Raw genomic sequence first — 17,948 nt, 5'->3', positions numbered from 1 at the left:
ATAGCGTCGAGCGATAAGACGATCAGGGAACGCTAAGTTGTGTAGGATATGAAATGAAATTATTCTGGCCTAATTTGATGTAAAGCCCGATGCTTAGTTGGGGGTACTAATAAAATATGCTAGAGGCTTCAGTCATAAAGCTAGCTTGAGAGGTCGAGATTTGAACAAAATATTTCCGTTATTCATTTCCCATATCCTTTAATTTAATAATGCGGCATGGAAATCCTTTGCTAGGCAACGACTGCGAAATAAACAACTATACAACGGCCGTTACTAGGCAGCGGTCCGTAAATACAACAGAAGAACGGTGTTTTCTGTGTTGTTCGTTTCTAGATATTACAAGCATGACAAATAAATGAGTGAGTGTGAGTTGGTTGGTGAGTTTGGTGAGTTAGTGTATTACTGAGATAACAGCTCCGGTTCAGTCGTCGTGAGTTATTGCTGTTAGAAATCCGTAGCTGAGGATGGAGATTGTTCTGGAACCCAGGGGACGGGGAATGTCCACCGTTAGTTAGTTATTTGAGAGGGTGGGTTTCCCCATGCACCGCGACCAGTTTGATCTATTGTGCTTCCCTCTATGATATTCTACCAGTCTCTATACCCTACCGATACTGGTGCTCACCATCAGTCCCGACCAAGCCAGCGAGTTCGGCCTCTACTGGCTTGGCGGTATCTATAATGCTTCCCCCATCTATCAGAGGCGTTAGAGACTTTGTTGAATGTCCACCGTTAGTGGCACTTAACAAGCAACGGAAGTGCAGACGTGACAGTGGACACTAGTGAGTGTGTGTAATAGTGAACTTTGAAATGTAGTCACGCGCTGTATCAAAGTGTGCAATAAGTCGAGTCATCAACCTAAACCCGTCTATAGTCATTAAAATCATGACAATACATTCCTGGTTTCAATATACACATCGCCAATGAATTTCGGTGATTCCACATCGCTTTTGGTGTATTTTGTAAATTTTCAAGCACGTGCATATTATCTGTATTATCTCTGTCTGTCTATTCGCGTGTAACAATTCGATAATCGCATGAAGGTAGCAAGCCTCTGCATCCAGTGTCAAAGTTGATAATATTCGTAGCGCATGCTGGGTTTTACATTCCACGTTAGACGTAAGACGGGCTTCGGTGTTGACTAGGAAGAACTGACTGCCTTAGATATAATATTTTCACGTATGTATTTACTACGATTTTAACAATAATTACCATTTTAACACACATCCTTAACCGTTTGGTTTTTGTGACGGCAACCGGGTGTTGGCATTTCAGTAGGAAATGAATTTTCAAATATTGTTCCGCGGCGCTTTTTCCAAGCCACTGCTTCTTGCAACTCCAAGAAGTGACGCAATTTATCGGCCAGAAATAAGGTGTTTTACTTTCGCTGCCAGTCTGATCATCTGTTCCTTACAACCCTCCTTTAAATTCGTTCACTATACTTTATCCTAACATGTATTACTTTCCCCGAAAACCCTGTGGAGCGGGCACTGCGCAGGCCCGAGATAAACACGCACTCACAGAACTGACGCACTAAGCCGGCTGTCTGGTATGTCCACAAGACATGCCCCCCCCCCTTTCCCCCGTCACTTCTTTCTGTTTCTTCAGGCATTAATGTATTCGTAACAGAATTTTCATGTTCATGGTTTATAGTATTGTAACACATACAAGACTGTTTAAAGCAGTTGACCAACCCTTGAACCAAAAGATGTCCAATATAGTTTAATAAAAACGAACCTTTGAATGAAACATCCGTGATGACGCAGCATACTCGTGCAGAAACGTGAGTGTAGGGCCGAGTTGTGTCCGCACCCAGCCCAGCGTGCGTCCGCCCCCCCACGGGGAACCCCCAAACACGTGTGGCGACATCTTCACTTGTCAAGTGCTGCCACGGGTCATGTTCTACAACTTTCAAACTCAAACCAGCTCCTCTTGCTCGATTCTTTACAATAATCAATTTAGGAATTGTAAAGTTGCTGAACAATGGTTTGCGGTTACCAGTCGTGCCAACACATTTTCCGTTTCTTTCTTTCCAATCAGTGGTGGGAGAGACGCGTCAAGGGGGCTCGGGGCCTTTCGTCTTCGCCTCCGCACGTATCCTTCGTGTCCCGTCACAAAATCACAATATAAACATAGCCAATGAATTCTTCGAAAATGTTAACAATGTTCAAATATCTTGTAATGACTGTAAGGTAGAGAAAGGTAAAGATGTCCCTATAACAGGCCTTGAAGGCCCATAGGGTTGTGAGACATTGAGGCTCCCACATTTTCTAGACAATCGGCTCACAGATGGCGGTGAGGTTGTCAGCCTTACGCGCCGGCCGCGCTTTACTCCTCAGGAAGATTCCCGGTACTCATTTCTGTTAGAGGCTGAGTTGACCCCAGGGCCATAGTGCGGCTGGAAGGTTAGGTCAACTGAAAAACCCAATGACCTCATCGGGAGTAACATATAAGAATTATTTTTCTTACGGCTAAAATTCGAAAAATATTTGCTACTATTGCTATTAGAATACTTTGTCTTCTCGTCGCATTAAATATCAAATGAAAATATTGAAAATTATAGTACAGAAGTTGAGTATTGGAGTGGTGACTGAATTCGTTTGGATAAGGAAAAGTTCCTTTGTGAGTGCTGTACTGAGTCATCGGGTTCCGTAAGTAGCCGAGAATTTCTTGACCAGCTAAGAGGAGACCAATATTGTGATTGAGAGTGGTCAATAAATCCAATCTCCAATCCAAACCCCGTCTACAGTCACACTTTCTCAAGTGACAATGTTATATTATAAGGTCCATAACTGACTGTTTAACTCCTTGAAACAAACACAAATATTTAAAAAAAAAAAGAACGGACTATCACGTGGACTTGTATTTTGAAAAATTTAGAAGCATAAATGGCGAGTCACTATTTGCATTGGGAAAAGTTACTGCAATAAATGGTTTGTGTTTGCTTTCAGTTCCTCCAATGATGTTACAATAGTAAAGTAGGTATATTGCAGTAGACATGAATTTTTGTAGTGACTGTCCATCGTCTTAGAATTTTCTCCACAGAAAATATTTTGGAAACCAGATCTATTTCCTTCACGATCACTGGTGAAATAGGTAGGCTGTTAGGAATGCGTGTCAGGAAAACAGACCATTTCAAGAATTGGAACTAGCCCAATATGTAAATTGGCATGAGGCTAAGGTTTTTACAAATTGAAACAAATAAATAACGCAGGTAAGACAGGTAAGGAATGGGCCCACATGGCTTATGTGGGCAATCCAATGAGCTAGTGAGTTGTCAGAATATTACAGAGCGTTTCGGTTCAACTATCTTGAGGTTTCTTCCAAAGTTTTTGGTCGATTTTGTGTTAATTCCCACAGAATATATTCAAAGTTCATAAGGTACAAGTATGCCCTCTTTTTAAACTTCTTTGGATATCCGTTAATATTAGGATGTGTCTGTGTGAAGCATGGTACAAACTTATAGGAAGAAATGCTTCTGCTGTCCTCGTCTTGATAACAAAATGGTGATTTCCTTGACGACGGAAGGAACAGGCATCTTCGAAACATATCAAATCTATCTATAAAGATGCAGGACCTAGCTTCCCAGAAATAGATCCAGGTTCCAAACTTTGAGGCTCCAAAGAACTCATAAGGACAGGAAACACACAAAAACCCAGCAGTGAATATTCTAGAAATTCATTACTTACTCCTAACCTAGGTGGGCTACAAACGATATCTCCAGTAGGTATTAAAGCAGAAATATTTCTACTATAAACTGCTAATATATACTGACATTACGACCTTGATTTTGCCCCATACTCTTATGAGACAACACAGTGGGACCATCTTTAACATTAAAAAATATATTCTTCATTTTTCGTACGATAAAATTTTGTCCCTATATGGGGGAATAGTGGTATAGCGTCACAATTCTTGATCTCGGAAATAGTTGGAGCTTCACACCCCGGACGCCTCAAATCCTGTGAAAGACCCCCCGGTACCCATTAGATTGGAGGCTTGGTGGGCCCCAGAATTGGTCTAAACCAGGTGGAGAGGAGAAAAGTCTTCGCCCCATCGGGACGCGAACTCCGACCCCTCAGCTTTCCAGCAAGTTGCTAGTTGCTCTACCGACTGCACTATCGTAGCAATTATTATCTTAAACTGCCTTAATGGATTATTCTTTGTAATGGAGACGCAGTGTGTTTTCTGAGAATAGGATCTGACTTTCTGTGTATTATTTAGATGAACTCGAAGGTTTCTAAGGGTTAATGATGGTGAGTGCTAGCAGTGAGCCGCAGGCCTGGTGTGGCCCGGTGCTCCCCGCAGGGGCACGGACCCCATGCAGCGACATCGACCAGTATAGAACAACCGGCTCCAACTGAGAACCTAACATTTCAGTTCGGTTTTTTTTTATGTTTCCTTCTTGCTTGCTCTCTCTTTTATTAGAGAATGAATGAACACTACACGTCACATAGACTCCGCCTCAAAGCATTAAACAAATTCACCGAAATTTACAACATGTTTTTCCTTTTCATTTTGAAATGTCAGAATCTATGTTCGTTTAGGCTCCAAGCAAGGCTTTACGAGTGGCACTCAGCATTAACTTATCAGATGTGTACTGGAGCAGAAACCACTAAACTCAAATAGGCATATAATTCCCTCTATATGTGCTACGTAAATTGGTAATATACGTTCTGAAATTTAAGTTACATTCCATAAATATTTACCTTCGCAGTAACCTGCTTGGAACATGGAATTTAGGTCTTTCCTGGAGCACGAAATATTTGTCCAGTCGTGGTTAATAGGACGGCTTTGACCTAACATAAGTGCTTTGAAGATTGAATGTTATTTTACTGACTTAACACTTTAAACATAATGATATCTATATATACATATCGACTTCTTCAGTGTAAAACTAAATATGAATTTTACTTAACCTGTAGGATTTGAGGTTTTCACGGCGGTGAATATGAAGAGTGCCGTCTTCTGGGATATGATGTCGTGTAGATCTTGTGTGAACTGACGTTTCCGAAGAACTTCAATTTACACAAAATCTACACGGCGCCACATCCCAGAAAACGACATTCTTTACTTAGCATGTTCATTTACGTGTTTTTCATGATTCTTGTAATAAATAACAGCGTTTTCCATAAAGCATTAACAGACTGGTCATTTTAAAATAGTTTCGTTGTGTGTTTCGCGTTGTATGAACTGAACATTTAAATTATTTATATAAATATAAAGTTCAAGTTTTGCTATTTCATAAACTTCATGGAACCCTCTCTGATTTAAATTCATCCACTTAAACCAATTGATCGGGAAGCCCCCCAAATTACCTTTTTCGAATTACGTAATAACAGTTAATCTTATAATTGAACTTTCTCTGCTCTTTTATACAATAATTCACTAAACTTAATACATAAGTTTTGAGTAATAAATTCTTCTCACTAACACCCAGGCTAATGAGCAGTGTTTAGGCCCCTGACATCATCCATGTAAGAAAGAGGTGTAGCAAGTATGGCAAGTATGGTATGGCCCTCCAATTATTTCTCTCTTATCAAGCTCCAAAAGGATAATACTTGGACTGAAAATATAGGTAAACCATTGCGAACGTTGTGCTTGCAGCTGCGGCCGTCATTGCATCAGCACAACTCTCGCTAGCTTCCACACTGTCTGTGGTGTGCTAACAACTCGTAGCCCGTGAATGGAAAGTGTCAACCCATCTCCATTTAATTTTAACAGCCGGGTCGTCACTTTTTGTCACCGATTTTTGAAAATTTTAAAATTTTAAATTTTTTTTTCTTACACAGTAAGCATAATAGTGTGACTTATAGACCTACTTCTAGGTAACGACTGGGTAAACACATTCCCGCAGGAACCAAAAATAAAAAAATACGAATACTATTTCTAGGCAACGGATTAGTAAGCCTTCTGAATAAGAGAAGGGCTCTGTTGCCAGGATACGACTAGTGAAGACTGAGAAACCTAGTGCGTGATTGACGGTGAACTATGAAGTGTGTAGACCAGTGATGGCGCTGTATTGTCTGTAGTTTCGAAAGGTGTTTGTAAGGTGTCAATAAATCCAATCATTTAATCCAGAACCCATCTTATACTCGTAAATCACGTAACAACACCTAAGCATGAAATTGGCTTCTAACGGCAAAACGTTATCAGTAAAATTTACTTGAAGAACCGCTTCCAAATGGTGTAACTAGAATAAACATATATCACGTTGGCCAGAAGAAGAAAAAAACATTTACTCGTTTCATTTCATTTGTTTCAAATAGACATCAAAGTATAAACATGTTCTTTTCGTTTGGGGGTGAATTCAGCACTAAATCTCGTGGAACAGGTCTATTCTCAAGTTCAGAGTTCCAGTTGCCATTGCACTTGTCGCGCCGCTGCGCGTCTTCAGCTGCTGGCTAACTAATACCACAGAGTCAAGTTCTCCTTGAGAAGGCAACAGGCGCTCAGATAGTCAAGAGGTTCCGTGACTTTTATGACACCTAAAATTTCACCTTTTTATTATACGGCCTCTCGACTGATCTCTTTCTTAAACCACGTGAACTCAGCCCACACACACTCCATTCCATACCTTTAAGGTTTATTTTAATATTATCCTCACTTCTACATTTATTTTTCTAAGTCGTCTCATTCCTTCAGTGTAAGGGTAAGGTAAAGCTAACCCTGTAACAGGACGTGAAGGCCCATAGGGTTGTGAGATGCTGAGGTTCCCACATTTTCTAGACAATCGGCTCATAGCTGGAGGCAAGTTTGTCAGCTCAACACCCCGGCCGCCCTTTACCACCAAGAATATTCTTGGTACTCATTTCTGTTAGAGGTTGAGTGAACACCAGGGCCATAGTGCGGCTGGAAGGATTAGGTCAATTGAAAAAATGCAATGACCTCATCGGGACTTGAACCCACGACTTTCCGGCTAGTAGCATAATGCTTCAACCAACTACGCTACCGCGTGCACGTCCTCGTTATATTACTCCATTGACACGGACCGCGTAGAAAACATCGTTTCAAATAATTCATCTATTGTCACGCATGGACCCATTGGCGTGAGAACATGTCTGTTTCGCGGTCGCTGCTAGGTGAAGCATCTGCACGCTACAAAATTTCTACGCTCCGCATTTGTGGGATTAAACAAATATGGCATGAAGATCTGAAGGAGGTTTATCTGCTTCAGTGTAGGGTCCGGTTGTGGGCCCTTGTGACCATAGTAATTGACCTTATGGTTGCATTAAAAGCGGGAGTATTTTGGACTGTCTGAGGGACTGACATCTCCTCAGGAAACTTCACCTTGTGATTTTGCTGGTTAGTTCAAGAACTGCATCTTATTAATATATTGAAACAGTAGTTATTATATATTACAAAAGACCACGCAATAGCATAGTTGGTTGAGGCAATATGCTACAAGCCGGAAGGACGCCGGTTCGATCCCCGATGAAGTCACTGAATTTTTTCACCTTTACCTAATCCTTCCAGCCGCACAACGGCCCTTAGGTCGACTCAGCCTCTGACAGAAATGAGTACCAAGAATCTTCCTGGGGAGTAAAGGGCTGCCGGCGCGTAAGACTGACAACCTCACCGTCATCTGTGAGCCGAATGTCTGGATAATGTGGGAGCCTCGACTTCTCAAAACCGTATTGGCTAAGTGGCTAATATGCTAATTGTTCTGTACTATTATATGAAGTGACCACCCGCCCGTCTCGGGCATTTGATAAAATAGAATTATTTTAAACGACAAGTAAGGAAATTTGAACTTCGACTGACATTTCCCACTCTCTAATGAGGCATGAAAAGAAACTCAAGTAAGCAATATGTACTTTTAACTCATTTTCTTCGATTTAGTTTAAACATTGAGAAAACACGTCGTGTCTCCCGTACAAAAAGCACACAGTTAATGCTGTTTGAAGAAGTAATCGATGTTTGTTGTGAGCAACATGAGAAGCCCCTAATTATATTATACGAGCAATGGGCATAATTTGGAATATTAAAGCATGTGGTATATATAGTAACAAATATCCTTGAAGGTTTAATGAAATCGTGATAAACATATTAAATGCTTTAGTATAATATTTCCTGCATATTTTGTTGTGTTTGTATAGCCCTTCAAAGGGTGATTTTCTTCTTAAAGCTATATAAATACCCCGTTCGTACCTCACAGGAAACATATTAATTCTCTGGTACAAATATCAACCTGTCAGTGTTGTTTAGGGAGAAAATCGCTTCTTACTATAAGATAAATACGATAGACACAAACTCTATGGACAGAGCACACAGTTCTGTACGTTAAACAATGTAATACATATATTAATCGTTTGGCTTTAAAAGGTTACTGATGAAGATTAAGAGATATACTAGTCATGTCCTTAACGTCGTCCTGGACTCGAAAAAAGCAACTAAATCCTTGAACAGAGTCCTCGAGCAAGTGACATTTGTTCTGCTGGCCAAGGCATTTGCACCTTTATTGGTACCAAGAAGTATATTATAGGTTTAAGAAAAATAGTCCCTATCCTGATCCATATGAATCCATTTAATAAATTTTTACCCTGTTTTTTAAGATCCTTCAAATATTATTCTGCCCCTTACACCTGAGCCTTCCTAATGGTCTCATTACTTAAGAATTATACGCTAAAGTTTCGCATGCCTTTCAATTTCTTCCCACAATACCCATGGAAAATACTGTCACGTGTTAGAGTGATTCTTGACGGGGTTTTATATTGGTGATTGGATTTATGCTACACTTGCGGATTGCAAAAAAAAAAATAACTACAACAGTTTCACGGAATTACACTCTCCAAATATCGTTGTAAGCGCAACGCACATAAAGTCTTCTCAGTCTTCACTACTCGTTTTCTGGCAACGGACTTTTTCACAGCAACCATAACAGCCTCACTGAACTACAACACACGTAAAGTCTTCTCTTCACAGTCTGACTTTCAGTTTAACACTAACTTCGTTGCTCCGAACGGCCCCGATTATAACGTCTCGGTACGAACCGCAAAGAAAATACTGTTCCTTCTTTAGTTGTTGATGTTTAATTGTTTCTGCTCAATTCTTGTTTATTAAAAGTCTGCTGCCTAGTAACGAACGTTTTCCGTTGTTTATTTCGAGGCCGTTGCCAAGAAAAGAAATGTTGTTCGCTAACAACGGCTATTTCTCTGCCTCCACAGTTCTTGTTTTAAGCCAGTGTACCACAATATAGCATTTATGCTGACCAATTATGTTTCCATTTTAAATTCATCCAACTTAAACAGGTGGCCAATTTACAGCTCATAGGTTTAAATTTTTGGCATTCTTGACTATTATGACTATACAGCTAAATCTTACATTGCCTTACTTTGTTGCTACGTTCGATTTCTCGAAAGACATCGTTCTGTTCTTGACTCCATGACCTGGGCGGTCTACTTAAAATCAGCTCAAAGAATTTGAAGTGAACGTAAAAGAGATATTTCGTAAGAGAAAGGCGAAAGGAAGAATGTTTGGCATTCAAGGGACAGGTAAATGGAGGGATTTTCGTTTGAAGAAACTGGCCCAAAATAAATGTAGCCATTTTCTGTGTGTCCAACATAGGAAGATTACACTACGTACTGCAACATAGGGAGAAATACAAGGTGGACAAAGAACAAGGTGACAGATAGCCAAGATGTAGAGGACTTGTTACGTGTAAAATAATAAGTATTTCAAGTTCCATACGAATATGGTCAGTTGGCGACAGGTGGCTGCTTGAGAGGAGCGGCCAAATTTACATGCTTTCCGTGACATTGCTCGGTTAGTAAGTTTAGATCAGTTAAGTTTCACTCACTCACTCTCTTGGCTTTTCTTAATGATGCATTTCGAATCACTTTCTTTTGCACCTTTTCCTACAAAAATTATTCGTTTAATTTGCACATGCGGAAATTTCTATTGCTAAATTTGAACCATTTAGATACGGCAAGAGAAGTGCTTTTTATTTATCTCATTAAGCAATAAATAAACTGCAAACAAACGAGAAATGCTTTTAACGATGTGTCACATACACGATAGCATAGTCTGTATAGCGACCGAGGGGTCCGAGCTCGAATCCCGCTAGGGTCAATAATTTTCTCTTCTCCGAGTCGTCCAGACTGGCTCTGGGGTCCACCCATCCTCTTATCCGATTGGTACCGGGGGATATTTCCTCGGGACTGGCCAGTACGTGAAGCTGACCGCTCACCTCCAACTAGTGTCTAGGTCAAGAAGATGTGGATCTATATATCCACTCCCCACACGCCTTCATGGCGTAGTGTTAAACGCGGGGATAACTCCAACTGTCCTAGCTTCCTATGTAGCAGTGAATATAGGTCCAAGTGCAGCCCATGGAGAGGACTCACTGCTTGTGTTGGGGTTTGTATTCCGCTGCCTTCGCCATCCAAAGAGGTTCGGACATCAGGGCCACACCTTTCAAGGATCACTTCGACTTATCGATAGCTCGAATCGGCACGTTCCCCAGCGCAATAGCTAGTCAATCTTTCTCGCCAGGAGATAAAATAACTTAATTGAGAAAGAAATGGGCCTTTCTTGTCGGCGATAAGAAGCCCAACAAACGAGACAATGGAAAAACCTTATGGTCTTTTAATTTGTCTCCATGTTGGAGTCTTATCTTGTTGATTTGCCCTCTCACTCTTTTCTTCTTCGTCAGTGGGAAGGAGAGAGAGAAAGAAATGCAGAGAGAAAAAAAAAGAAGTTAATTGGCGTTGTGTTAGGTTCTTTAAAACTTTGGATGATGTCGACCTCCCGACTGATTTGTGGTGATACTTGTGATGACATTAGTGTACTTTGGCGCTTTCGTGTTCATTATTGTAGTGTCACCAGAAATGGGGATGCTGACACCTCTGTCTCCTGTTTATATATTTTAATTAGTAATGTGCATTAACCTTTTCAAACACAATGGTTACTGCAGGCTGTCACATCTTAGAGCATTTTGAAACACTGCAATTTACCCACGCAGTTTATTTGCGTGTTTCGTCTGTTTATCACAAATGTACACAGGTTTTAAATGTTAACTGGCAAGTTTTTAGAGACACGAGTTAACGTTGTTGGTTGAGGCACTATGATACAAGTTTGAAGGTCGCGGGTTCCTGTCCAGATGAAGTCACTGAATTTTTCAATTGACCTGATCCTTCCAGGCGTACTATGGCCCTGAGGGTTGACTCAGCCTGTAACAGAAATGAGTATCAGGAATTTTCCTGGGGAGTAAAGTGCGGCCGACGTGTCAGGCTGACAACCTTACCGCCATCTGTGAGCCGATTGTCTAGAAAAATGTGAGAGCCTCGACGTCTCACAACCCTATTGGCCTCCACGACTTGTTAGAGTGATAGCTTTACTTCAGTTTTACATTACTGGCAAATGTTTGGAGTAGCAACACTGCGTTTTCCGTGCCTGTGGAACTCGGTAATTAAATATTAAAAAACAAATACAAACTCCATGATTTTAGTCCGAAAGCGAACTGTACCGACCGAGAGACCGCTGCCTGTCGGCGAAGTTAGTGCTAACTTTCAGTAATTAAATATTATTAAATTAATTTCAATCCTCAAAATGTTAAATAGAACAAATTAAAGTGGTTTGGAAGGGATCATCCTACGCACGTTCTGCAGTACCATCTGTAAATTTGGCTGGACTGATTCATGAAGAGCCATCTGAGGATTCTGAGGCTTTACGCATGATTCTCGGCTGAGTGTTGAACATGTAACCATCTCAATAACAAATGTTTCCTCGTTTTTTTTTCCTTTAATCCGTTCGCATCTTACTTTGATGGGCCTTGTCCAATTTTTCAATTTCTTGGGCTCTTATACAGTCAGTAGTACTTCTTGGACGGGGGATCAGCACGTTGCAGGATCGCTGTCTGCACACAGGACAGCAAAAACACAGAATTAACGCACACAGACATCCATGCCTCCATAGGGATTCAAACCCACGATCCCAGTTTTTGAGCCCGCGAAGGGGCAGCTGATTTCGAAGCCATAAATTACGAGGCAGGTCACACTGTTAGAGAGGGATATTTGATTGGCATAGACCGGGAAAATAAATTTAAAAAAAAAAATCCGTTGCTGAAGAAGTTTGATTTATATTTTCCACTTTTGTTCGATTGACAAGATTAGTTTAAAAATTAAAGTTTATGAAACGAGATGAATAACTCCAGAAAGCAGTGACCCTGATACGTTAATAACAATAATAATAATAAATTCGTACCATTTGTGAAAATAAAATTATTCATTACCACGTTGATGAGGACCCATTACAGGTTTTCTGTCCTGAACCAGATGAATCCATCTTAAGCGTATCTTTCCATTTACGTCTAATTTCGCTTAATGGGGGATGGAGTCTAACTGGGTCCACTTGGCACGGCGGCCACTGATTGGCCTATTGTAGCCTGCCCCGGGTGAATATGATGATGGAAAATTTGGTGGAATGAAGATTGGCAGGGGAAACCGAAGTACTTGGAGAAAACTTTCCCCAACGTCACTTTGTCCATTACAAATCCAACTTGACCAGACCCGGGATCGAACCCGGGCCGCCGCGGAGGGAAGCCAGTGACTAACCGCTTGAGCTATGACGCGGCCCACATTTACGTCTAAGTTTTTCTTGACTGAAATACCGTCCATCAAGACTTATTTTTCTGTGATTTTTCTCAGTCCCTCCAGGCATACTCCAGGATATTCTTCCATTATTCCACGATCGTCTTCTTCCAAATTATTTACAATTCATTACCCCTTCCACATTCTTCGAGAATAACTCGATTTCCTCCGTGTATTTCTAGGCCAAATTCATGTACATATTTCGTACAACTAGATGCTTGCTACGTTCCCATAAATATGTATATCAGCTCCCTACCACCCTGGCCCGTTTGACCTCCAGTAGCCCTACTGTCATTTGGTTTAGGAAAGACGCACGCATTGTAGAAATGCGGATTTTGTGTTCTTGAAACAAAGAACCCCTCGAACGGGAAGAGATTTTGAAGACTGCGTTTTGGTTTCTCGTGAGACGTGCTTACAATTAGATTGTCACCTTAGAATGAAGGATGGAGGAGAATGGCTGACTCTGACACGCTGGTGTGAAGCCAGGTAATGGAGCTGTCTCGCAGGAAGGCACGCTGCGGGTTCAGGGACTCTTATCCTAACACAAAACACTCTCCCTCTACTTAGCAACCAACATACTCCTTCGTGAGCTCACTTGGATTCTGAGCTACAAAAGCCTCATTTCATAATGTATAAACCTCTAGTCCTACAGATATTATTATTATCATTATTAATATTAATTTAATTGTTAGTATTATTATTATTTGCATGTACAATAAACGGTATTATTATTATTATTATTATTATTATCCTCTCTGAAAATCTATACTTTTCATTTCTTAATTAAATATTTATATGTTTCATTTCTCACTTCTAATAACACTTAGATTTATGTTAATTAAATTATTATTATTGCTACATTATCATTTGTTTGTTTGTTTACTTTTCTACATTATTGTGATTTCCTCCAGTGCTTGCCTGTAATTTGTTTTTGACTTTATATTGTGTATGTCCATGATGTAATTTCTTGTATCTACACTGTGCCCTGTCTGTAATTGACCTTGCGGCTCTTGACTAGGCACATAAATAATAAAGAATTTTCTGTAGGTCCGTGCTGAAGTATTGTAAGCAAGACAAGCCTAGAATTTAGTTCGTTGTGAGACAGTCGCCTACCAGTAAGGAAGTTAACACGGAAGTTGGGGAAGTTATGGCGTTAGAAGCCGTTATCAGGCGACAACCGATGAAAACACAGCATACTGGGAATAATTAGTACGTGCTGTAGTGAACTGTAGAGTGTATGAATTAGCGATAGCGTTGTAGTTACTTGTAGTTACGTTCTGTAAGTGTCCAATATATACACCCACCAATCCAAACCCCTTCTATAGTCACTCCATCACATGAAAATATTTAATAGTCCCGTGTATTGTGAAGTTAATTCTTTTAGCAGCGATTGTATTTTTTTATTCTGGGAACAAAATGAAACAAACACATACCATCCTACAGCGTTAAGTATTTTAACGTTAAACCATGATTACCACAGCCAGTTAAATAATTAAAGTTACGTTGAACTAAAGCATAAAATAATGTACAGTAATAACATTTTATTTAGGGCCTGATGAATTTGGGAAAGTAATTATTAGACTCCGGTCAGTTCAATACGGGCTTAGTGTTTACAAACTCAGATAAGTGCCCTTCTAAGTTCATTCACTGTATCCTTACTGTTGACGCATTCAGCCTTCAATATGTTGCCCGAGAAGTGTTGTATTTCTGCGAAAAGGTGACGTTATAACCAAGGAATTTAAAAGTTTTCATTGTGTTAGGATATGTTGGAGTGCATATCCAGACCTCCACGAATAACCATACACTTAGTTGTAATTTTGTAGTCTTTAATATTCAGTTCAGGCAATTGTCTTCTCCAAAGGGAACTTTTTATTGCCTTTTCTTCTTGTCAACACTCTGCAGTCTGAAGAACATGTACCAGAATGCGAGAGAAAGCAGAACGGGCTAGCAGTAGGCACTGTATCTCTTACGTGGGGAAACTTCCACTTCTGAAAGTTCACAGGAAACTGCAGTTCCTTCTTCTGATAAAGATAAGTTGTAGACAGACTGTAGCGTTATAGGCCGTGCCATAGCTCACGCTCTTAGTCGCCGCTTTCCTACAGCGGAGTTTTGAGTTCGATCCCAGTTCATATGGGATTTGTGGTCGACAAAGTTACACTGGCGCAGGTTTTTTCGGAGCACTTCGGTTTCCCTGCCAGTTCTTATTCTACCAAATACTCCACACTCATCAGTCATCCGGAGCTGGTGCAATAGGTCATTTACTGGCCGAGGTACCAATGGGAATGAGACCCATCTCACCCCACAAAACTAAATAAAAGCATAGCGTTGGGAAGTGAAGAGGGTAAAGCGATGGGAATTGGACTCTTTAGGATTATGCAGCAGTAGAAAAGAGTTCGTCAGGGAGGAATGGTTTTATTGAACGACACTTGGACCACTACATTAGAGCTAAATTTTGATATTAACAACTGGCTATAATTACTTTTGGTAGCGAAAGGTGGAGTTTGGATACTAACTCTGAATTTGACCTAGAGCCGAGGTGAACTGCGGCAACACATGATCATGATTCTCGGTAACAATGCCGTTCGAATTCTTGCGGATATCAAACGAGCAATTTGGGATTGTAGAAAAATATAAATAAAAACAATGTTTAAAAATTCAGTTCTTGCAATTCAGAAAATACACGACATCTACTTTAGAAACCTTTAGTGAGTACTACTTCTTTCTTGCCAACAAGAAACCTCTATTTATTGCGAAAAATATGGGAAAATTATGCTTCTCAATCCTAAAACAGGCGGAGTATGTGGTCACCACTAGACCCTAAAAGTTTAAATATAAATGTGCTTCTACATGCCCACCGTATTCATTCATTCATCAGTTGCTCTACAGCCCTCTGTTGGGCCCTGATCTCTTCTTCAATTTCGTAATCTTATTTACACAGCCGGTAGACTCCTTGGATGAGTGATCAGCACATAGCAAGGCCGCTCTCTACACACAGGGCAAAATAAACACAGACATCCATGCCTCGAGTGTGATTCGAATCCACGATTCCAGCGTTCGAGTGAGTGAAGACACTTCATGCCTTTGACCGCGCAGACACTGTGATCGGCAAGCCTATTATTTGCAGGAATAACATTAGTAGGGGGGAAGTATGGAGTAAGTCATCATATAACAGGGTGCGCTTCTCAACAAATACTACTACTACTACTACTACTAATAATAATAATAATAACAACAACATGCAGGTGTCCGAGGTCGCGGATTCGAGATTGATTTCCCTGCAGGGCCAAATTTTTTCTCTTCCCTACGTGACCCAGAGAAACTTTAGGGCTCACCTAGGTTCCTATAAAATAGGAAAAGGGTTTCTTTCCTCTCCGGATGCAGCGACCAGGCCAGGGGTATGAACCTGTCCATTCACTTCAGTCAAGTATCGAGATTAAAAATGTACGGAGCTATACTCCAAATCTCCCATGCGCCTTCACGACGTGGTGTATAATCTGTTACTAATTCATAATCTCTTTTTTTATTGCTAGTGGGGTGGGACTAAGTCCCTTGTACTGCGGCCACTTCTGGCCTATTGTACCAGCCCCAAATGATAGGTGAGGGTGAATGTGGAACAATTGGTGGAATGAAGATTGGCAGGGGAAACCGAAGTACTTGGAGAACACCTGCCCCAGCGCCACTTTGTCCACCACAAATCCCACTTGACCAGACCCGGGATGGAACTCGGGCCGCCGCAGTGGGAAGCCAGCAACTAACCGCTTTAGCTATGGCGCGGCCCTCAATTCATAATCTTACTGAAAGTTGAAACACTTTGTAACTTTTAGTGCACGTGACTACATTTATAGAAATCCGATGTTTCGTATGGCTATGAATTTGAACATTGCGAAAATAATGTTTGTAAACAGATTGGGGAGAAGAGTGTTTCGGTCTTCGGAGAGAAAGTGACAGGAGGCTGTAAAATTATCTTAATGGGAAATGTCATAATATGTACACCAGCCCAAATAATATTTCAGCTAACAGATGGAGTTAGTCTTAACAATTGTATGAAGGTTTTGATGTATCAGAAATAATTTAGAAATATGACACGTCATAGAAGTAAACTGATGTAGTTTACTCTTTATGCTGATTAATTTGTATATTTGTTTGTTGGTTGGTTAGTGTCCTGGTTGCTTGCTTGTCTAGCTGATTACTATTTTCGAGTTCCTCTACCCTGAACCCTAGGGCTCTGCTAATTCTGTATGCTGCCGTTACGTTCATAACTCGCTTGCGCACGCGTGTCACTTGTTGCGAATAGTAGCACGCACAAGAAGGGGCGTGGTATGGGGTAAAGTTGGGTGGTCGCTCAGACCAATGGCGTTCATTATGAAATCCCTAGTAGCGCCAGCATCGTATCTGACGCATGGGAACTGAGGTCCCGAAACGGCTAGAACTGAATGCATGAAACTTCCTTTCCCTTTGCTAGGTCCCAGAGAGATGAGCTCCAGTAGACGCAGCGGGAATGCCAACCTCCGAACTTCGACAGTAGTTTAAAATCGATAGCAGATCTACCAACCACCGAATCTCGAAAGCAAACTACCAACTACCGAATAGCAGCAGTCGTTTAAAATACGAAGCCTGATTGCCAAAAATATAACCATGATTATAGTTCGAAATCCTAAGCAAGGGTGACAACTTCTTAAACGTGACGGGCGTTTAAAATATTTAAGAGTGCCAACTTCTGAACCGCGACCGTAGTTTGAAATCAGAAGCAAGAGGGGCAACCTGTTATAAATGACGGATGTTCAAAATGTCAGGAAGGAATGCCAACCTCTTAGACGCGGCAGTAGTTTAAAATATGAAGCAGGAGTGCCAACGTAAGAACCGAAACCATTGTCTAAAATAAAAAGTAGAGGTTTCAACATCTGAATCGTGGAAAAATTTTAGAGTAACTGACAGAAAAGGAAATGCTTGAATTGTGGCCTCTTTTTTTCTGCAACTGTAGGTTTGAAAATCTGCGACCCGCGTTTAAATCTCTACGAAACATGTGGCTTAGCTATATTTAAAAATATTTCAATTTCTTACACGAGGACTGGTCAGTGAGTTCAGTGTTACAGCGACAGATCTCTAAGAATTGTGAATAAGAAAACTGCCATGGAGATATAAGTTTTACTGATAATTTATAGATGTACCATAACTTGCTGATGAAAGGCTAGTTAAAAAAACTTCAAATTGGTAGTTCTATAAGAAAGAAACAAAGGAAAAAAGACGAAGACAGAAAAAAAACGACTGAAGAAAATATATGCAAAGAGATTCTTTCCTTCCTAAGCCTTTTTCCGTAAAACCAATCAGGTATCAGACATGTAAGATTTGAGGCTTTCACGG

This window comes from Cryptotermes secundus, unplaced genomic scaffold (genome assembly GCF_002891405.2).
Source record: "Cryptotermes secundus unplaced genomic scaffold, Csec_1.0 scaffold183, whole genome shotgun sequence".
Classification (NCBI taxonomy): domain Eukaryota; kingdom Metazoa; phylum Arthropoda; class Insecta; order Blattodea; family Kalotermitidae; genus Cryptotermes; species Cryptotermes secundus.
Note: the sequence above shows the minus strand (reverse complement) of the source record.